Genomic DNA, 13,694 nt, shown 5'->3' with positions numbered 1-13,694 from the left:
ATTCAGGAATTCCCTTTATCTTTCTAGAATTACTATAAATGGGGCATTCAATAAAACAGACACCCCAGTGCAGTCAGTTATGCTCTGCTATGCCTGTTTCTGGAGAGAGTGTATATAGAATGCCCACTGGTAGAATAATGGATCACGAGCAAGTTCAAAAGGGAAGCCTGGAGTTCTGCTTAGATGTGTTTGGTCTGACATGCTGAGAAACTTGAAGTGCAGAAGTTGAGTGGACAGTCTGGAACTCTGGATAGAAATCTGGATTTATCGGCATATGGATGACTTTGAAACTGGTGGTGAATGAGATCACCTGGAAGAAAATAAATGAAGACAAAAGTACTTACAGGAAGAAAATTTTGAGAAACTTCAACATTCAAATATGGAATGGTGGAGAAAAATGCAGAGAACATAGGCATAAAAATGACATTGAAAGAGTTAAAAAAAGAGAGAGAGAGAGAGAGAAAGAAAGAAATACAGCCTTCAAATAAACACAGTATTTCAAAGGAATTTGACTGATTATGTTACCATTGAGAAATCAAGTAAAAGTAAGACCGAAAACTATTTTTTAGATCCCACCATAAAGTTATTATCTGAATCTGGGGTAGGAAATTGCTGTTCTTTTCTCCTTTATTGGGCACTGTTCTCTCCACCTCTGCTTCTTTGTGGAAAAAGCTCCTTCCTCCCTTTTCAATCTATACTGTTACTCTGGGAGATATCTACTGGTATAACTTCATCTTGACTCCCAGCCACAGTTGTTTGAGTCAAGGGTAAGTACCTGGCCCAAACCATATCCATAGGAATATGTAGCTAGCAATTGGGAATTAAATCAATGTTCAAGCCACGTTTGCCTGCTATCTTGCTTTGAGTAGAAGTAAACCAAGGAAGTTGACTGTGGCCTTTTTGCTTCATTCAAACCGTGAAAAAGAGATAGCCTGTCTGCAGCAAGAAAAATGTATAGTAGTATATGAGTTTGTGTGTCCAACTTTTCCATTGTTCCAGATTGATTCTAGTCTTAGTTTCTCCATAAACCTGTATCATTATAAGAAATCTTTCTTTATGCCTCAGCTAATTCAAGTTTGATTTATTTTGCTTATAAGAAGAATATTTTGACAAATAAATAAATTTATGCTATGATAGCTAATGTATTGTGAGGAAATTACAAACTATTCCATCTTAAATACTCACACTGGTCCTATTATTAAATCCATACCATAGACGGGGAAACTGAGGCACATAAAGGTCAAACTACTTGCCTAATGTCATGCAGCCAATGAATAGAAGAGCCAGCTCTTAATACGTGTACTCTGGATCCCCAATTCATGCCTTAAACCAATATAATATGCATTTACTACAAGTAGTATTAGAAGTAACAGGTGCTCATGGTAGGGTCATGGATAGGGAGAGGAATGACAAAGTATTTATTCTGGACAAGGATGCTTGCCATACTTGTTGTGTTGTACTGAACTAATATTATAAACTATTGTCTATTTACCTGGGGTCTTGGATATAAAGCTTGGATTAAAGCTAAAGCTTAGAAGTATTTTATCTGGTCATCATAAGGTGTGTGTGCAGTTTTGTATGGTCTTCTGTAAGATACAATAAGAGTATTATCCAATTTTTAAGATTTTATAAGTTAAAGCAGAAAAATGAATATCAGGAAGGGAAAATACCTTTACTAAGGAAAGGACGTTCTGTTCCTAATTAGAGACCCAAGGCAATTGTATATGATAATAGAAGTGGACATTAGGGCTCTCTGGGAGGAGTCAGATGATTTAAGACTATCAGAACCAGCATTTCTCTCCAAATAACTTTCACGATGTTCCTCATTTTGGGGACCAAAGTTTTGAAATCTTCTTTCCTAATCACTCAGAATGTGGCTCAAAGCAGGGACGATGTTTTATAGTAGATAATAAAGACTTCCAGCATCAAACCCTGAAAGTTTATGTACAAAAGAAATCTCCCAGTGTACAGAATTGGGTGCAGCCATAGGGTTGACCTTGAATCTCATTATTCGATCAAAGAAGTGATTCATAAAGTTCATCTTCATGGGCTCCATTCATTCTATCATTGATCTCCCTGTAATTGTCCAACAGAATGTGGTTTATGCTCTGGATCAATGATAATCATAAACTACATCAACTTTCTTTCTTATTTTTCCTGATGCAGTTTATTGTCTTTATCCTGCATCTCCTTAACCATTGTATACCAGTAAGTTTGGAAAATCTATAGAATAAAATAGTTGAAAAGTATGGATTCTGAAATTTAAAAAAATATAGGTATCAAAGCTCAGGTTTTACCATATATTAGCTGTATGAACTTAGGTTATGTCTCATTTTGTTTACCACACACACATACACACACACACATGCACGCATGCATGCACACACACATACACGCATGTACACATGCACACACACACATACAGATATACTCTGGACCAAAATTCAGTCACCCACATTATTATTTCTAGATGCTAAACCTAAAAATTACTTGGTGTTCATTCAGTCATTTGAAAGTATCATTTTGGGTTCCTATCATGAGCCAGACTCTGAGCGAAACAACAAACTGGTCCCTACCTTCATTCATATATAAATGAATGGGGCAGACAGACATTAATTACATAAGTATATAAAAAATAATAAAGCTGCAACTCTGAGAGTTGCTATCCAAACTCATGGTGGGAAGGTTTTTATTCATTTAGAGTGTAGAAGATTTGAAATTGTACACATGAAAAGAATATGTGATTGGAAATCAAGAGGTGAATTATAGTGGACACTCATAGCTTTGTCTGCCTCGCATCCACCACATTCCTGGAACATCTCCTTTTCTAAGATTTGTCCTTCCTCCACTCATCCTATCTACATGGTTACCATAAGAGACAACTCTTTGTGATTACAGCATGGCGCCAAACCTTGGCCACAACTGGTTAGTGAAGAAATTAGTGCCTCACTCAAGCTGGATCAATTGAAAAGTTCCTCAGGAAATGCGGGATCCATCTGAGGGATTACAGGTGTGGCTATTGTTTTGAACTGAGGCGATACAACCCAAACACTATTAACTGTCACCATTTCTTCCATCTTACAGGCTCAGAAATAGAGACTGCCCAGTTGCAGCAACAGAGAAGAAAGAAGCAAACATGTGAAGAGACCCAAAAGTGAGATACACAGATAACAAGGTGTGGTTCCATTGATGGGCGAGGTGTTTGTTGGATTTCATTGTTGGGTTCTGTGAGATATCGTATATCCTCATTATAAATTTCCTTTTTGCCTTGTGTGTTTGTTCACCTTGGGTTTCTGTTGCTTGTCATTAAATGGTAGAGTCCTAGGAAATACCTCAACAAAAACAGTTTCAGTGAAGCCATTCAGGTGGAATTCATACTGGAGTAAATCGAGAGCAAGAATTAGAAAAGTAGCATAGTATCAGTAGGCATCATTTTTGAGAAATTGCTATTAAAGTGGAGCTGGGCTTGAGAGCCCTGGTTGGCTCAGTCAGTTAAGCATCTGACTTCAGTTCAGGTCATGATCTCACGGCTCAGGGGTTCAAGCCCTGAATCAAGTTCTGTGCTGACCACTCAGAGCCTAGAGCCTGCTTCAGATTCTGTGTTTCCTTCTCTGTCTTTCCTTCACCCCTCCCCCCTCTCAAAAGTAAATAAACATTTTTAAAAAGTGGAGCTGGGCTGAAAGAGTAGGTAGAGAGGATAATAGAGATAGGGTGCCTGGGTGGCTCAGTTGGTCAAGCGTCCAACTTTGGCTCAGGTCATGATCTCACAGTCCAGTCCATGGGTTCGAGCCCTGTGCCAGGCTCTGTGCTGACAGCTCAGAGCCTGGAGCCTGCCTCAGATTCTGTGTCTCCCTCCCTCTCTCTGCCCCTCCTCCACTTTCTCTCACTTTCTCTCTTTCAAAAGTAAAAAATAAACATTAAAAATATTAAAAAAAAAAAAAAAGCTAGTGACCACCAAAGGTGTTCCCTTCAATGATGTAGATTAGTTGCTGCAAAGTACCTGCCTTGCAAGAATGGGCTATGGGTTTATTTCCTTTTCCTGATATTATTTTATTGTGCATATTTTAACAGTGAAGGGGTCAAGAGTATGCTTGAATGCAGATGAATATATTAGTTTTGGTTTTTCTGCATAACAACCAATCTAAAATTAGTGACTTAAAACAGTGTTTTGTTTTAGCTAATGATTCTGTAGATTGACAATTTAGGTTGGACTCAGCCAGATGACTGTGCTAGGCTGAGCCGGTCTTATCTATCAAAGGTCAGCAGCCAGCCGGTGGTATTCTGGGGCTGGATAGCATAAGATGTCCAAATTTCACATGTGCCAGTTGGCTGGCTCCCATCGAGGGTGACAAGGCAACTGGACTACATGACTTTTATTGTCTAATAGGCTTGTCCAGGCTTCTCACATTCAGGATTCTAAGAGCGGAAAGAGGGTAGGCCCTTATTGGGAAAGGACTTTTCAAGGCTTGCCTCATGTTTGCTACCACTTTTGACCAAAACAAGCCAATGACCAAGCCCGGAATCAGAGTCAATGGCAAAGGGCGTTACTGTGAGGTATGCATTGAGGGAGGCTTGAACAAGTTGGAACCGTTATTGAAATCAAACCATTGCAAGAAACATAACTAAAGAATATAGAAGAATTAAACAGGAGAACTGTTTGACATGACTATATATAGCTTTCAGGTCCATTATAGCCTTAAAATAGAAGGCAGATTTGTGAGGAGTTCAACAATTTATAAAGCATCATTTTGGGGACATTTCAAATAAAATGTTGGTGCTGGTGCAGTATTCCATTTTCCTGGACTCCAATAATTTATTTCTGAAAGAGGAATGATAAACCTGCAAAAGAGACCTTCCCCTTCAGAGATGGGGGCAGTCCATCGCCAGCAGTGAGCTCCGCTTGGCTCTCTAATTACCGTCACGCTGACGGAGGTTAAATATTTATGAAGAATGTGCTTTTCATCACCCAATCTAATTTTTAAACTCAGATTCTCTAATCTCATTGAGATGTTAATAACCCATGTTTTTCCTCCTCTCTTTCAGGTTTTTTGGCAGGAATTAAAGATCTCTCCGTTCTCATTTATTTTGTGAAGAATGACATATCGGGGGGCATGAGGACTGCATAAAGGGTGCTTCATAAAGAACAGCGAGAGGAAGAAACTGACAAGAAAGGACCTCCATTCAATTCAGCCAAGAGAATTGTGGGTTCACATAGAATAAGCGGTACTTGGAGAGTGGATTTGCATTGTTTAATTATGACACCAATTCTACTTTTTGTGAGCAGTGTGACCTGAGACAAATTAACCCCTCTGAGACTTAGTTTCTTCATCAGTAAAATAAAGATAATGTTTAATATCTGGTTCCATGTATTGGCTTCCTATTGCTGCTGTAACAAATTGCCACAAACTTAGTGGCTTAAAATAACACAGATCTTTAAAGATCTTGAGATGGAATATTTTTTGGATCATGCAGGTGGGCCCAAGATGTCACAAGTATTCTTACAAGACAGGGCCAGAAGGGTCTGAGTTAGAGAAGGAGAAATCAATGCACCTTTGTGGCTCAGTTAATTAAGGACCCAACACTGGATGTCAGTTCTGGTCATGATCTCATGGTTGGTGAGTTCAAGCCCCATGGCAGGCACTGCACTGACAGCACAGAGCCTGCTTAGAATTCTCTCTCTCTCTCTCTCTCTCTCTCTCTCTCTCTCTCTGTCCTTCTCTCTCTCCTCTCTTTTTGCCTCTCCTTCACTCTTTCTCTCTCTCAAAATGAATTAATAAAAATTAAAAACAAATAGAAGTGACCATGGAAGCGGAGCCTGGGGTGACATATGGTCTTGAGGCAAGGAGTGAAGGCAGCCCCTACAGGCTGGAAAGGCTGGAAAATGGCCGCTCACTTAGCACCTCCAGAAAGTACCAACTCTGCCAATCCATTTGAGACTTCTGACCTCCGGAAGTCTAAGGAGTTCTAAATTTGCTTGTCAGCTCTTCAAAAAGTATGAATAAATGCCACTGTCTCTGTGGCTCTGCCTTGCCGTACTGTTGTTCGGGGAACCCTGCTCTGCCTGCAGGGAAATGTCCCAGACCCTGAGCATGGCCTAGAGAGTGCTCAGAAACTCATCCTGACACCTCACAGCCCAGCCCTTCAAAACTGGTTTCGACCCATCCCGCCTCACCTCTCATGTGTCAGGCCTCCATAGTTTTGGTCAAAATACTTCCCACCTATCGCTACAGAATAGTCTCTCCACCTTTATTAGATGTTTTAATTCTATGAATGCTACAAAATTCAAGTCAGGCGTGAGCTTTTTCAGAAAGCCCACCCCAGAGACCATACCTGAGACTGTTCTGCTAGCCCAGCCAGGGGCCTGCTCTTAGCAACACTAACTGTGGGTTCTTCTTACTCTTCCCTTTATTGTGGGACTTACCACACCATCTTGTGATTCTTTCACAGATACCGATTTCCTCAGGGGACTCTAGGTTTGGAGGGGGGAGTCATCCCTGTATCCTAAGTGCCTTTGTTTGGTGCACAATCCCATGTGCAGATGAAGTTCATTATTACAAGCACTCTCAAGGCAGGGTCTGATCTGTGTGGCTATCCCAGCTACTTTTCTAGACAATCAAATGGTAGTGATGCTTTTAGCTCATGGCTGAGACCACGTTGGGACTTACTGATTGACTGAGCTCTTTAGTATTGAAACAAAAAACCAGAAAGACTAAAACCAGGCAACATATGCCATAGCGACCCCAAGGATATTGGCTTAGAGGCAAACTCACCATTGGAATCATCAGGACGATAAGAAGAATAGATGGTTTCCGACATAGTTTACATCAAAGTTTATGAATCGACAACATGTGTTTGAGCAGCCACTGGAATTCCTGCTTTACACATAGGTAGTCTGATTTCTAGATTCCGACTGCTCCACCGAGGAAAATGAATATGCATGCAATAAAATACCAAAGAATGGTCCAAGTATATAAATTATATGGAATTAATTGTTAGTGACTGAGTCCCTAGGAGGAGGGCAGCCGTGTGGCTCAGCTTTAGTCTTCCAGATCTGAGTTTGACTCCTAGGTCTGACATCTGCTCACTACATGACCTTAAGGAAGTCTGGTCATCCTCTGAGCCTTGGATTAGTACAAAAATCTTAATAATAATGTAGTAAATTTGAATCGCGCATTTCCTATGTGCCAGCCACCCTGCTAATCATCTTACATGAGTTGATTCACTTAATCTCCACCTTCATTCTAGGAGATTATGGACCTTTTCATTTACATAAGAGGCAGCCCACGGACTAAGTCCTTTAATGACACTCCCAAAGTCATCACGCAAGTAGCTGGAATGTGACCTGAGCACAGCTCCAGACCCTCTGCATTTGCCTCTATGTTATGTTCCCCTAACTGCCGGGGAGACTTACCACCTCTTGAAGCTGTTGCAGGGACAGACCTGGGGGTGAAAGCACATTGTGAGACCCTGGGAGCCAACCCATGATGAAGAATGTCCCCATTTCCCTCTCCCAGCACCTTTCTCTCAGTGTCCCGTTATTGGCTTAGGCTGATCATCTTGGGATTTTAAAGGTCCGATCTGGAGTGGACATACTGATGTTGTGCTTGGCCTGCCTACCTCAAGCAGCAGCTGTGACAAGTCACATAGGGTAGCAAATGTTAAATGACTCAGGTGCAGGAGCGGAACACATCTTACTTACTTAGTTAACCATTCATGTCTCCACTGGCATTCTGGCTTCTGTTCTTTACAAAAACTTCACAGATTTCCCCGGACCATTCCAAAGCCTCGTGGCTCTAGTAAGTTATTTCACCCATTCACTCATTCCGCCATTCATTCAATAAAAGTTAATTGCACACCCTCTACATTACAAGCACTGGGGATATGGCATAAACAAGACAGACGAGGCCCTGGTTCTCACAAAGTCTGCTTTGTTGTAGGGTATTCACAGGCAACATATAAATTAGCAAATAAATAAACAGAATAAGTTCAGATAGAAACAGTTGCTAGGACAACAATAAAATAAAGGGATGGGACAAAAAGATGACCCATGTAAGCATCTGTTTTTAGACAATAGGCCTTTGAGCAGAAGTAACATTGAAGCTGAGGTCTAAATGGTGAGAAGAATGCCTAAGGTTCGAATGTTGAGGCACAGGAGGAAAACCAGAGAGCCAGGAAGGTGGAGGTCCAGGCTGAAGTCAGAGAGGAAGGGGGGCCCCAATTAGGGAGGGCTTTGTGGCTTTGTGGTCAGGCCAGTGGAGGAGTGCTTGATCTGATGAGATACCTCTGTTGCATAGATGGTGGATGATGACAAGGTGGTTGGGGGCAAGGGGAAGCGAGATGAAGGAATGAGACCAATTAGGAAGCTCTTCTTGTATCGAAGTGGAGAATGATTATAACTCACACTATAAGTTGGAATGACAGTGATGCCTTCAACATGTAAGATTTAATGTTTGCAATAGATCTTTTGATACACGGCATGAGTCCACACCTGGAACATGGAATCTTTACCACCATCTTCACGAGAAACCACATCAGATACTTCTTTTTGTGCTCCTACAAGCATTTGAGCATCAGTCATGAGTGACAACTAAATAATTATTTCCAGATGAGTTTTGTACTCCTACCCTCAGAAGATCTCTGCTTTCTACTTCAACAGGTCTTTAGATGTGGTTAGACCTGGCCAAACATGGGCATTTTGAGCCAAAGCAGAAGCAAACACTAATGCATCTAGTGTTAAATATGTTGCCACCATGTTATCCACCCCCCCACCTCCACCTTCCAACAAGGAAGTATATGCCACATGTACTTTAGAGATAACTGACTACTTTTTGGTGACCTTACCAAAGTGCCTCAGTTTCTATATTTCTTTCCTTCCCGTGTGTATGACTGATGCACAATGATACACTTGGAGAGCGGCTCCGACCTCTGTTCCTACAGGTCCTGAGAGCACAGCGCGTGTTATTGAGGCACTGGATCTGCCGCCTTCTCACTGAGCGCCATCGCACAGCTTCAGACACTGCATTTCTCTTGGGGTTTCATCCTCTCCTCAAAAAAGTTGTCAGTCACTGTGGTTTGCTTTCAAGAGAAAGGGAGGCAAAGTTTTTCCAGGACTGGATTAATGATGTAATTCTCAGTCGGTAGGCCATGGGGATGGGAGGTATGGAGTGATGCTAAGGACTCATAACCCATAGATGTTCTATACTTAGTCCCAATCCCAAATAAAATGCGTGCCTTTTTATAAGCTCTAATATTGTTTTTCAAATGCATCTTAATGATGTGTTGTGGCATAAAATGCAGACGCATTTTAAATTGTTATTACTTCACGGCAGTCTTTTGTCATTGTATTTTTTCAATACTTGGATGCTAAATTTATAAAACTTCCCTGTGATGGTTGCAAAACAGACTTTGAAAAGGGTTCTTTACACTCCAAAAGTTTATTATTCTCTGAAATAGAGGCTGGGAGGCAGGCACATGGGTCCCTGTGTGGGCCAGACAATGAACTCCACGAAGACAGGGCTCTCCTTGGCACTTGTCTGTGTTCCCCACACTGTTGAGCACAGGCCCTAAGATCTCCTGGAAAAGAAAAGAAAATCACATTCCTGAGACAGCTGGGTGGCTCATTTGCTTAAGCACTTGATTCTTGATTTCAGCTCACATCATGCTCCTACAAGCATTTGAGGATTCCTGCAATTGAGCCTCCCATCGGGCTCCATGCTAATCACAGAGCCTGCCTGGGATTCTCTCTCTCTTCCTCTAACCCTCCCCTGCTTTCACTGTCTCTCAAAATACACACATAAGTATTAAAAAAGAAAGCCATATTCCTGGGTGTCTTCACACTGTATGCACAGTGTTTTCTAGACTTGAGACATTAACATATCTAATTCTCAAAACAACCCGGGGAAGGAGGGATTTCCATGATTCTTATAGTGATGATGATGATCTCCATTATGTAGATGAGGACACAGGTCCAGAGGAGCCTGGAGCCCAGAGAGGGTAAGTGCCCTGCCCCAGTTTACAGCTGCTCAGAGGCAGAGCCCAGACTGGAGCTCACACGTGTGAATCATAGGTAAAACCTCACACTGATTTAAATAGAAGGGTGTCGAAACAGCGAATGAATGCATCACCTTACAAAACCAAGTTCCAGACATCTCACAACATCTCTGCTTTGGAAGCTGGGACAGCAGGTTGTGTGCGGGGCTCCGTGCCAGCCTGAGAGATGGGGATGTAGCAGGAGGAGGAAGTGAGTGACGCCATTTGTTTCTCTAATAGTCCTGTGACACTGGTATTTAATTTTCTCACTAAGGATATTTCCCATTGTGTCAGCAGAGCCAAGGAAATTGCTCATTGCAGAAAGGGGCCATATTTATGCTTCTGTTAGCGCAAGAGCAGAATGATGTTCTGTGCTGATACCGTTAGCGCCCACCGCCAAGAGCAGACAGCACTTGGTGTCTGTTCTCCATCCCTCATCCATCCCCTGCCCTGCAGGACACGCAGCCTTCTCCATCATTGTTCTGCTCCGCAAGAGAACCTAGCCAGTTCTCACATGCTCGTGCGTGTCCTTGGGCAAGTCACTTTCCTTCTCCGAGCTCACTTTTCTCATTAGTAAAAGGAAGATTTTGATCTGACATAATGGGATGTTGCTGAGGATTAAGAAGCCTGCCAGGTAGAAAGGTCACTCTAGTATGGTAGAGCCTTGTCGATTTGGCAAACTTGGTTGCAGGCATTGGTAGATAGTGATGCGAAGGAAGAAGCAGGGGCTTGTCACCAGTTCTTCCTAAAGCAAGTCCTGACTCTGTCCCTTACCAAATTTGCGACACTGTCATCTCTCTGAGACTCCTTTAGGAATTAGAGCACTGCTCATTCTGGAGCCCTCCCCTCCCTTCTGTGAGAGATACTTGCCCCTCCCCCTGCCGGCGCAGCTCCCGGGGTAGGTCAGTGCTCAGGATCCAGCACTGGGTTAGCTGGGTCTGGAGCTGCACTAACCCGCAGGCCATCAGGAGTTGGGGTGACTATGTCACCCTTAGTGATGGAGCCTCTATCCATTACAGCAGCCTTTTCCCCGAAAGCTGCAGCCCATCCTGGCCTCACCATCTAATAGCACTTATTGATTGGTTAATAGATGCCAGTCCCTGGGGCCACAAATGTGGGCCAAACATGGTGCCTGTCTCCAAGAAGATCAGAGTTTATGGGGTGTGGGGAGGGGGAAATAAAAAGGAAAAATAGAAAGCATGTATTGAATGTTTATTACAGGCCAGGGACACAATATGTACTTTATTTACATCCAGCTCTGATACAAGGCTTATTTTTATAACACAATGTTTTCCAGCCCAACTGATATATCAGGGAGCAATTTGAGCACAACATACATTTTGCGTTTGCTTAGTGGAATTCTGTCCACAAGAAACACTAGATAAACAAAGAAAACTGCATCCTCATGAACAGAGCATGGGAATCTGGGAAATGCACACATCCAACACCTCTGACACCTACCAGCCCCCAGATCCCTGGCGTGGGACATGAGTCATATTCTCCTATCCACATCCTGTGTTACAGTTGTCCACCCAATTTGAGGCAGGGTGGGGGGTCAGTGGATTAAATGCCTGATTATCAGTTTTGGCTCAGGTCATGATCTCACTGTTCATGAGTTCAAGGCTCATGTCAGGCTCTGCACTGATAATGTTTCTCTCTCTCTCTCTCTCTCTCTCTCTCTGCTCCTCCTGGCTTTTCTATCTCAAAATAAAAAAAAAACTTAAAAATAATTTTAAAAACAGCCCAACTGTCCACCCAATTTTATACACTTTCTAATCACTCCTGAGCTCCAAACTCCAAGTCTTTTTTAAGGTCAAGGGCCATATTTATTGAAGCATTTTATTTTTTATCCACTTAGTACTTGTAAAGTTGTGCTACTATTTTTATTATGTTCCTATCATTTGGTTAAACTGTGTCAGTGATGAGATTTTGGAGTTCTGTGCCAACAATTGCATTTTTCACTTGAACCCTGGGTTTTTTATTGCATGATGGTGCATAGCGTAATGAACATCACAGCAAAATTGGCTATATACCATCTCATTTACTTTAGCTTAATAATGGCAGGTGGGTATTATGTCAGTATTTAATATGTGGATATTATTTTCCCCAATTTACAGATGTGGGAACCAGGGCTCGGTCACTCCTGGTCACCCATCTACTATGATAGAGCTGAAATTAAACCCTGCTCAGCCTGATGCCCATGTGTCTCTCCATCATGGTGAAGACAGCCACTTCCTTAGGACACAGGAGATTCATAGAGTCAAGGTCATCTTTCCACAGAGCATTTGAAGATTTCCAACTAAAATTTTCAGAGCTTGGATGTTATCCTGGGAAATTTAAAGCATGACACAGTCCACTGCTCCTGTTTAGAAGGGTTAGTTTGCATCTTAGAGAATGGAATCCAGGTCTTGCTTTGGGATGAATGGAGGTATTCATTAGTTCCTTTCCCCAAGGGAAAGATGAAGGCACTGCTTGGGCACTTGGATACAGAATAAAACAAACATCTCCCCTGTCTCGCTTTGCTTAGAGTCCAATGGAGGGGGACAGAGGAGACAAACCCCAGGAGACGGATATCAAGGGCTCTAAGAAAGGGAGCATCCCAAACGGGAGGGTGTGGGGGAAAAGTCTTCAGTAGACCTCCTGCAAGGTTGATGCCAAAATGCAGACACCATGTGCCAGGCTGGGGACAGAACCTAGGTACCTTTGGATAGAGGAATGGAAGAGACAGGAAGAAGTAGAGGAAGAAGGACTGGAAGCCCCTTTGGGAAAGTTGGACTGAAAAGCAAAGAAGTGTAATAGATGGGGCGCCTGGGTGGCTCAGTCGGTTAAGCCTCCAGCTTCGGCTCAGGTCAGATCTCACATTCGTGGGCTCAAGCCCCGCCTCAGGCTCTGAGCTGACAGCTAGCTCAGAGCCCGGAGCCTGCTTCCGGTTCTGTGTCTCCTTCTCTCTCTGCCCCGCCCCCTCTCATGCTCTGTCTCTCTCTGTATCAAAAATAAGTAAAACATTAAAAAAAAAATAAGTGTAATAGACAGGGGCACGAGGTTACGGGTCTTTTGTTACAATTGCAGTTCTACACCCCAACCACAGCAGCCAGCAGCCGCTGGATTTACAAGGCTTGTCAGTGAGTCTGGAGTGATTCCATCGGTCTGGCTGGCTGACTAGCTAGGTAGGAAGGGTCCACAGGTTCTCCATACCTCCAATCTGCCAACAATGTTGGATCTGCATCTGAACCTGAGGGTGTCAGCTGATGTGACCATCACTGAGGGGTCCCTGTGTGGCTCTGGCTGGGGTCAAGTTTCCCCAGTTAGGCACCAAGGCTTTCTTTGTTTCCTTCTTGGACCTGACATCTCCTTTCCTGTGCAATTGCAGAGCTTGCTGCCCAAGAACTTTCTGCTGAAGCTGGGCATTCCATTTCGAACACTGTTGTCACTGCAGACAAAGTAGGGCAGAGCTTTGAGCCAAAAACAAAAACAAAACAAAAAAAAGTTTGAATCACTGTCACCTACTTTGAGGGCTAGGAACCTGAGGCCTGTGTTGCCCCAAATGTGTGCTTAATGCCTCTGTGGATTCATATGGCAATTTAATGACACAGAGATGGTGACTTTTTAACTGGGCCTAACACACAGCTAAACCACGTCACAGAGAACAATTCAGCATAGTTAGT

At 42.8% G+C, this 13,694-nt stretch overlaps 1 long non-coding RNA gene across 1 annotated transcript; it reads right to left on the bottom strand.

Annotated features, from left to right (window-relative positions):
* Window positions 1-9,410: 9,410 nt before the first annotated feature.
* LOC115286120 lies at window positions 9,411-13,262 on the bottom strand. Its single transcript, XR_003905883.1, has 3 exons — window positions 13,225-13,262; window positions 10,125-10,209; window positions 9,411-9,573 (listed from the first exon to the last, which is right to left on the bottom strand). It is a non-coding gene; the product is annotated as an uncharacterized LOC115286120 (long non-coding RNA).
* Between the last annotated feature and the right edge of the window lie 432 nt (window positions 13,263-13,694).

Source organism: Suricata suricatta, chromosome 1, assembly GCF_006229205.1.
Source record: "Suricata suricatta isolate VVHF042 chromosome 1, meerkat_22Aug2017_6uvM2_HiC, whole genome shotgun sequence".
NCBI classification, from domain to species: Eukaryota; Metazoa; Chordata; class Mammalia; order Carnivora; family Herpestidae; genus Suricata; species Suricata suricatta.
The sequence above is the reverse complement of the archived record's forward strand: the minus strand, read 5'-3'. Positions and strand labels throughout refer to the sequence as shown.